Source organism: Aegilops tauschii, chromosome 2 (genome assembly GCF_002575655.3).
Source record: "Aegilops tauschii subsp. strangulata cultivar AL8/78 chromosome 2, Aet v6.0, whole genome shotgun sequence".
NCBI lineage: Eukaryota > Viridiplantae > Streptophyta > Magnoliopsida > Poales > Poaceae > Aegilops > Aegilops tauschii.
In genome coordinates, this window is record NC_053036.3 from 23,795,224 (window position 1) to 23,804,749 (window position 9,526).

The 9,526-nt window shown below is 48.4% G+C and overlaps 1 pseudogene; it reads right to left on the bottom strand.

Annotated features, from left to right (window-relative positions):
* Nucleotides 1-957: 957 nt before the first annotated feature.
* LOC109781531 (probable LRR receptor-like serine/threonine-protein kinase At1g74360) lies at nt 958-9,309 on the bottom strand (annotated as a pseudogene).
* Between the last annotated feature and the right edge of the window lie 217 nt (nt 9,310-9,526).

The following is a 9,526-nucleotide window of genomic DNA, read 5'->3' on the forward strand; positions in this document are numbered from 1 at the left end:
TGGACGGGGGCTCCACGACGGCATCCTCCTCCTCCTCCTCGCGGTGGCCGCGCCGCCGCTCTGCACCGCCCAGAGCCCCATCTCGCAGCCCCTGTCGCCCGACGCGCCCACCGCGTCCCCGCTCCGCCGCCCCAACGCCAACGGATCCGCCTCCCCTTCCATAGTGCCCTTCGTGGGGTCCCCCGACGAGGAGAAGGCGCTGGTGGCATCCCCTCCCGTGCCCACCGAGACGTCCCCGCTCCATTCCCCCCGCCGTGGCCCCCTCCTCCGCACACTCGCCGGCGCCGTCTCATCCCTGCACTCCGCCGCCGCGCCCGCCCCCGCCCCTTCCGCCGACAAGGAAGGAGACGACGACGACGCCGATTACAGCAAGAAGAAGGGCCAGGCCCCAGCAGGTTAGGGCGGCGCCGATGGGTTAGGTGAGGTGGCCGAGGGAGCGCCGGGTAAGCAGAAAGAGGACCGCGACGCGGTGGCTCGCCGGCGGGGTAGAGGACGCACGGGGTGGCGCCGGAGTGGCGCGGGGGTTGCGCAGCTCGGGGCCTCTTCCGATCCAGACGGGATCGAGGCAGGTGGGAGGAGGGTCTGATTGCTTTTTCTTTTTACAATTCAGGGGTGTGTCTGTCAAAACTTTGCCAAGTCAGCTCCTTACAATCTGGTCCCACTTGTCAGAAAGTGATCAAATGAGCCAAATCACCTGATCAGTGCTATTTGCAAAATGTTTACCAAATCCGCGGTAACGATGCCCCAAATGTGGTGGTTTTTGCAATTCACCCGTTATTGATTAACTTTGCCTTGAGGAGATCAAGGTGAGATCTATGTGACTTCGAGACTTCTTATGTAAGCGTTTCTAATAAAGACATATTATCACACAATTTTTTTACACCTTGCGACATACTTGGTGTTTCTCCTTCTCAAAACTTTATTTTATTTATTTTGCATCAAGTTGTTTGCTTTGTACTTCACCTTGCTAGTTTGTAGAGTTGGTTCACCCTTCAAATTGACATTCTAGTTCAGTTTACACACAGGCTTTATTTTTATAATCTCCTGCTCAGCCCCCATAGTTAACAGATCTTTCGCCCACCTCTAACGGTGCCAGAAATGAAGCCAACTATAAAGAAGAAAAAGTACGAGATTATGATTACTGTTGGTATGCTGCTCCTCTCAACAACGGTAGCATCGACAGCTTCCGGTGGGGGTCGTTGCTTGCTGGTAGGTCCTCCTTGAGGAAATGACATTAGTGGGTCGGCAAGGAAGGACTGCTCGTCGAATGTGCCAAATTGGCCGGTGATGGAGATATTGCCGGAGAGGAACGGGTTGTACGAACATTGAACATAACCAACCGCGTGAGCTTGAACAGGCTCATCGGCAGCTCATTGGAGAGATTGTTGAAGGACAAATCCATCCTCTCCAAACACAGAATCTCGCCAATCTCAGATGGGATCGGCCCTGAGATGTTGTTCCTCGACACGTTCAGCTCTACGAGATGGAGCCGACCGATATCCGCTGGCAGTCGCCTTGTGAGGCGGTTGCCGTCGAGGAGTAGCAAGCCGAGGTTCCGCATTGCACCGACCCGTGACGGTATCTCACCGGAAAGCATGTTCCTTGACAGCCGCACATACCCCCGGATCGACCCCACCGGGAATGGGTTGGTGCACATTGGGACGATTCTGTAGCCCTTGAGGATGCGGTCCCATATGATCCGGCAGTTCTCTCGAGTCATGACGGAGTAGGCGAAGCTGAAGCTTGATGGGATCCATCGTCTCATGGCCTGCCACTCGCCGGCACCAGCAAGAACACTTAGATCATCCAGCTGGTTCTTGGAGAAGGTTGGACCGGCCGGGATTCCTCCCTATCCCTGCCATCTCCGGTGGGATATTTTCGGTCAACCGGTTGTCGGCGAGGTTCAGCCAAAGCAAGCTGGTGCAGTTGCCGATTTCAGGCGGTATCTCACCAAAGAGCTGGTTCCGGGCGAGCATTAGCCAAAGGAGTGACGTGAGATTCCCGATGCTCGTGGGTATTCCTCCTGAGAGTGTGTTGTTAGAAAGGTCCAGCACCTGGAGCTCGGCAAGCCGGCCGTACTCTAGAGGTATCCTGCCAGAGAAGTTATTCTCAGCTAGCATCAGGTACTTGAGGCTCTTCATGCCAGCCACCTGTGGAGGGAGTTCGCCGGTGAACTGGTTGAAGCTGAGGTCGAGCCTGGCGAGTAGCGGTAGCCGGAGCATGCCGGAGGCCACGATGCCGCCGGTGTAATTGTTGTGATGAAGCACAAGATACTTCAAGCTCGTAAAGTTGCCGAAAATATGTTGCACGTCGCGTTCAAATTTGTTGGTACTCATGTCCAAGAACTGAAGTCTCCCGCAGTTCCTCACCTCCGGCGATATCTGCCGATCGAACCCGTTGTTCCCAAGAATCAGCGTCTCGAGCATGGCGAGCTTCCCAATTCCGGCAGGTATCTTCCCAGAGAAATTATTCCCCCACAGCGACATGCACACCAAATTCACGCACTTGGCGATGGATTCCGGTAAGTCCCCGACCAGCTGGTTCGGGGAGAGGTATAAGGACTGGAGCTTACAGCCATAAGGAAACGTGCTCCAAGGAACGCTCCCGGCAAGGTTGTTCTCGGCGACGTCGAATTTCTTGAATCTTGCGACGCTGGGCAAGAGCTCTCCGGCGAAGTTATTCGAGCTGAGGTCGACGTACTGCACAAGCAAGTCGATCCTCCCAGTCCTGTAACAGTCATTTGCCCAGTAAGTTCCAGCAGGATAACCCCAAAGCTGTAAACATCGACTTTGGGAGTGACCCCTATGTTCAACTTATCCTCGAGTACCCCCAATGTGAGTGTTTGTTTGTGTCTGATTTAGTGTGTCTGCATTCAAGAGTGTCCATTGACTTGCATGGCACAACTGGGCACCGGTCAAGCACTTTAATGAGAAACCGGAACAGCAGGCTACCGCTAGAAAATTTGACCAGTAGCAGATTGACGACAATGGACGTGTCGAGTCCTTTTCTTTTCTGATAAAGGACATTTTATTGAATTGATATATCGAGATAATACACTCGCATCGAAAGAATGCCCGGCCTCTACATAGCTTAATGCACACAACCAAAAAGTCCAACCGACCCAAAAATAAATAATGTTTAACAAAGAAAATAATAAATCTGTCCAGCCTATGATGTGGCAGTTCCTATCCGGAGATTACACCGCCATCCATGGGGGGAGAAAACCTCGCTGACTGAACACTCCAGCCGTGTAGACGCCATCATAAAAAGGTCCCTGTCCTCCGGCCTCTGCAGAATAGACCAAGTACGGAGCCATCGCGTACATACATGAATAACCTGCATAGGAGACGAGACACTTATTATTAAAAACCACATCATTTCTGGTAAGCCATAATGCCCAGCATAAGGCAGCCGCCCCCACAAAAATATGTGCAGAAAATTGTTTATCAATATCCCGCAACCAAGAATATGTACAGTCGGGTCGAGTCCTTTTCTTATCATGATGAGGGTGCATCTGAGTGTGACGTGCTTACACTCCATTGGTGTTTCCGTGAAGGCAAGGGCACATGGATTGGACCCATTGGTCTACCAGAATAATGGAAATCATTGTTGGAGTAACTGTCAACATGGCCAGTTGGCTACGATACTTCCCGCAAAGAAAAAAAGACATGGCTACGGTATTGACCACTCAATTCCTGGTTCGCACCTCTCTCGCCAGTATTTTTGGAGAAGGGAATTAATTTTAAGTAATTTAAATTGCTTGTATTTTTTGAGAATTATTCATATTTATGGTTACCCAGATTTCATTTGAGTTTGGTGCCAGCCTCTGGTTGTATGCCCACCACATCTTCTGGATGGCTACGGGCGAGAGCATCCAATCTGTGGATTTGTCTCAAGGAAGTTTGCGAAAGATCGGAGATCACATCAACATCAAGCACAAGTGGCTGGATGAGTTCTTGATGAACTTTACCTTGAGGAGATCAAGGTGAGGTCTAAGTGACTTTGAGTCTTCTTATTTAAGCATCTGGAATAAAGACGTTGGATCACACAAATATTCTAAAGCTTGGGATATGTCGGTGTTCTCCTTCTCAAAACTATATTTTATTTCTTTTGCATCAAGAAATTATGATTGTTCTCAGCATGTTGTTGTTTGTCCTAACGGCTGGTAATCGTTTTTATTGATTCACCCCTTTCACATTAGCAAAGGTTTTATGGGATGTTTGACGTCCATTAGCCAAATCATCTTACTTGAGAAAACTGGATCAAAATAAGAACTCTTCATGTGAAAATAATGAATCAAAACAACAGGGCAACTCACTGGTATCACAAGGTTTTGATCGCCACACACGTAGTTGATTCGTGGGGAATTGCATGACAAAGAAAGACGCTCCATGTATACATCCCTTTCTTGCTGATATCACCTCCACAACTCCGGTATCAAGATGTCCTGCATATTCAATAATTTATCTATGGCACATGAGATTTTGGGGGAAATCAAATGAGTAAGCAGCCTAGGAGCTGGAGGCTCTCATCGTGTATTATCCGCGGGATACACGTGTTGGCCGACTAGCGACACAATAGCCTCAGCAACATCAGGTAGTCTCCCTACGTTCCATAATATAATAATGTTTTTGACACTACTGTGGTGTTAAAACGCTCTTATATTATGGGACGGCGGGAGTATATGCAAGCACAATATGAAGACCGTGGATCATCGCCCTAGCCTCCACCACACACACATCCGCATGATGTGTTCTCTGTGTGTACGCCAGCTTGGCGTGGCCACTGCTGTTCCGGACTGCTCCCAAAATTCAACGCCTGATCCAGCCCTTACAAAATTTACGGGGAATCCTTAGAATATAAAATTGTGATGGAAAAGGCCTACATTTTTTCCAACCCACCATAGAATTTGGAATCTTGATAAAAAATTTATGGGACCAAACTTCATTACCACTAAACCCTCTAGAATTTGCGGTAGATCATTTGTATTTTTAATTTCAGTTCTCACACTAAAAATCTAATATCCATTTTCAATAAAGTCAAATGTCATCGAAATTTGTCTAAAAAAAGGAATCTCATCAAATTGATGTAGCCAAACTCCGTAGCAATGCGCAGGGTATATATCATCTAGTACATCCACTAGTAAAAAAAGGGTCTTTAGTCCCGGTTCATAAGGGCCTTTAGTCCCGGTCCCCCTTTAGTCCCGGTTCTTACACGAACCGGGACTAAAGGCCCTCCACGTGGCAGCTGCCTGGTGATCCACCTTTAGTCCCGGTTGGTAACACGAACCGGTACTAAAAGAAATTTTATGTTTTTTTTATTTTTTTTTTGTTTTTTTGAATTTTTTCAAATTTCTGAATATGTTAACCTCTAATCTCTAATCACCCCTCATCATTCCAAATCATCTAACTTCCCGGACGGTCACCCATCCTCTCACTACTCCAGCCTGAGCACGCTTAACCTTCGGGTTCTATTCTCCCTCGTTTCCAAGTCTGCACTTGTTGTTTTCCTGACAATAGTAAGATGTCAATCCTATTAACCCTCAGAAATTTAGCTTGAGCATGAAGTCACACATTTCACTGTTTGAGTTTGAAACTATTGTTCTAAAAAACAATAATTATTTAGTAACACTAATATTTCTTGAATAAGTAGTTTGACCATAGTTTGACCAGATTTGACCAAAATTCAAAAAAACTGAAATAATTATTTAGTAACACTAATATTTCTTGAATAATTAGTTTGACCATTGTTTGACCACAATTTGACCAAAATTCAAAAAAACTGAAATAACTATTTAGTAACACTAATATTCTTGAATAATTATTTAGTAACACTAATACTTCTTGAATAAGTAGTTTGACCATAGTTTGACTAGATTTAACAAAAATTCAAAAAAAACTGAAATTTGAGCATAACTTTTTTCCTTTTAGAATTTGAGGATTCTAAAAATTTGCAAACAGGCCGTAGGCCGTCAAAATCGGATGCGGATTTTCGTGCTGAACATTTTGATATATTATACGTTTTTTTTCTGACATCGTATGCAAAAGTTATAGCCGTTTTACATTTTTCCTACACTTTTTGCAAAACCTGTCCAAATTTAAGTTTTTAAATTTTCCTAACTAGTACATGTAGTAACATAACTACATCTGCAAGGATTTTAATTTTTGAAGTTTTTATCATTTTCTTTTGCTTTTTACAAAACTGAAAAGGCGATCCGCGGGGGGGGGGGGGGGGGGGGGGGGGTAGAGTTTAAAAATGGGACCTTTAGTACCGGTTCGTGCCACGAACCGGTACTAATGCCTCAAACCCCATTAGTACCGGTTGGTGGCTCGAACCGGGACTAATGGGCATCGCACCCTTTAGTCCCGGTTCGTGGCACCAACCGGGACTAAAGGTCCCATTTGAACCGGGACTAATGCATGTACGGTGCTCTAGCCGCTCGAACCGGGACAAATGCTCACATTAGTACCGGTTCATAATGCAACCGGGATTAATGCTCTTTTCTGACCGAACCAAAGGCCAGTTTTCTACCAGTGCTCCATTGCAAAAAACCTCGCACAAAAGATATGATTAGCTCATCACTCACCACTGCACTTCAGAAAATGGCATAATCCATCATGGCTGGATATCGTTGATCCACAAGCTGCACTTAATTAATTAGTTACCACTTGTCAAGTGTGATTCGGTGCATCCACACTCTTCTGGCTGGATAACGTTTGAAGAGCTTGCTGAAGTTTTCCGCCGCTCTAGTGACACCACATTCACTCATAATGCCTATGTTATCTATACCTAATATTAAGGGAGGTGAGCTTCTCTGATTCACATTCTAGTTTACACATAGGCTTAATTTCTTATAATCTCCTACTCAGCCCCCATAGTTAACCGATCTTTTGCCCACCATTAACGGTGCCAACAATGAAGCCAACTATAAGGAAGAAAAAGTACGAGATTATGATTGCTATTGCTATGTTGCTCCTCTCTATAACGGTAGCATCGGAAGCTTCCGGGGATGGTCGTTGCTTGCCGGCAGGTCCACCTTGAGGAAATGAGATGAGTGGGTCGCCGAGGAAGGACTGCTCGTCAAATGTGCCAAATTGGCCGTTGATGGAGATATTGCCGGAGAGGAACGGGTTGTATGAAACATTGAACATAACCAACTGTGTGAGCTTGAACAGGCTCATCGGGAGCTCGTCTGAAAGGTTGTTGGAGGACAAATCCATCCTCTCAAGACACAAAATCTCACCAATCTCGGATGGGATCTGCCCCGAGATGTTGTTCCTCGAGACGTGCAGCACGACGAGCGGGAGGCAGCCGATTTCCGGTGGCAGCCGCCCCGTGAGACGGGTGTCGTCCAGGAGGAGCAAGCTGAGGTTCCTCATTGCACCAATTTATGGTGGTATCTCATTGGAAAGCATGTTCCTTGACAGTAGCACAGACCCAGGGAGCGACCACGAGTTCGTGCAAATTGGGATGATCCCGTAGCCCTTGAGGATGCGGTCCCATATATTGCGGCAGTTCTCTCGTGTCATGACAGAGTAGATGAAGCTGAAGGGAGGTAAGCTCACCGGGACCCACCTTCTCATGGCCTGGCGAAGGTTGGACCAGGATTCCTCCCTATCTCTGCCATCTCCGGCGGGATATTGCCGGTCAAGCGATTGTCGGCCAGGTTCAGCAAGAGCAAGCTGGTGCAGTTGCCGATTTCAGGCGGTATCTCGCCGGAGAGTTGGTTCCCGGCAAGCATTAGCCAGAGGAGTGACGTGAGATTCCCAATGCTCGCGGGGATTCCTCCTGAGAGCATGTTATTAGACAGGTCCAGCGCTTGGAGCTTGGTTAGCTGGTCGTACTCCAGAGGTATCCTGCCGGAGAAGTTGTTCTCGGCGAGCATTAGGTACTTGAGGCTCTTCATATCGGACACCTCTGGAGGGGGGTTCTCCAGTGAACTCGTTGAAGCTGAGGTCAAGCCTAGCAAGCAGAGGTAGTCGGAGCACACCAGAGGCCACAATGCCGCCGGTGTAGTTGTTGTCATGAAGCACAAGATACTTCAAGATCGTAAAGTTACCAAAAATCTCTTGCATGTCACCTCCAAACTTGTTGGTACTGATATCCAAGAACCTAAGCCTCCTGCAGTTCGTCAGCTTTGTCGGTATCTGTCGATCGAACCCGTTGTTCCCAAGAATCAATGTATCGAGAGCGGTGAGCTTCCCGGTTCCGGTAGGTATCATCCCAAAGAAATTATTCCCCCAAAGCGACATGCACGTCAATTTCAAGCACCTAGCCATGGAATCCGGAAAGTTGCCGACCAACTGGTTCGCGGAGAGGTCTAAGGTCTGGAGCCTGCAGCCATCAGGAAAGGTGCTCGACGGGACGCTCCCGGTGAGGTTATTCTCAGCAACGCTGAATTTCCTGAATCTTGCGACGCTGGGCCATAGTTCGCCGTTGAAGTTGTCCGTGCTGAGCTCGTCGTACTCCAGCCTGACAGCTGTCTAAGAGCTTGGTGATGTTATCTGTGAGGTTGTTGGTGGACAAGTCGAGCAAGGTGAGGTCGGCGCATATCGCTGGGAAGTTGACGGCGACGCTGCCTTGGAGCCGGTTTCCTAACACATCGAGGACCTGAAGCCTGGTCAGTCCAGTGACATTCAAGGACTCGGTGATAAGGTTATGGGAGAAGTTGAGGTGCAGGAGGCCGTGGCATTGGTTGAGGTCGCCGTCGGGGAGCGGGCCAGTGATGGAGTTGCAAGAGAGGTCAAGGGAGGTGAGCGCGGAGAGCCGCGAGAAGCTGCCGAACGCCGGGCCGGAGATGGCCGAGCCCGTCAGGTTCAGCGACTCGACGCGTCCATTCCCGTCGCAACCGATGCCCCACCACCCACAGGGAGACGGGTCCGACTCCTGCCACCCGTCATAGCCGCCACGGTTAAACCTGTTGTTGGCAACCAGGAACCGCTTGAGCTCCACCAGCACCTCCTCGTCGCCGCCGCCATGGCTCTGGGCGGCTATCAGCACCACCTCACCTTGAAGATGGCATAATGGATCACGTCAAAACTCCCGCCGTAATTCAGGTCACACACCAAGGACAGAACAGAGCAACACAAGAACAGAACTGAGCAAAGTAGCAACAAAATCCTACCCGAGGCAAGGAGTAGGCCGTAGAGGAACTTGAGGAGCAGGGAGGGAGACATGGCCTGCCGTGCCTGAATCATGGAAGAATCCTATACGAAAGGCAAAATAACACCACGATAGGTGGAGGCGGACGAATGGCTCTCGGCGACGCCGCACCTTGATATCTGTGTCATTGAGTTCCTGCGATGGCATGACTGCATTAAAGGCACAATAATTTTGCTAGTTACAGATACATATCAAATACTCGATGATACACTGTGACTCATGTCCTCTGCACGCAGGGTCAATATTCTCAATAAATGTCACCTGCGTTTGCACGCAAAAAGTGCGGGTGTCAGATATACCTTGTATTGTGTCAGTATGAGAATATCCTTCCTAAATTATTTATCCAAACCTATTGATCATTAAC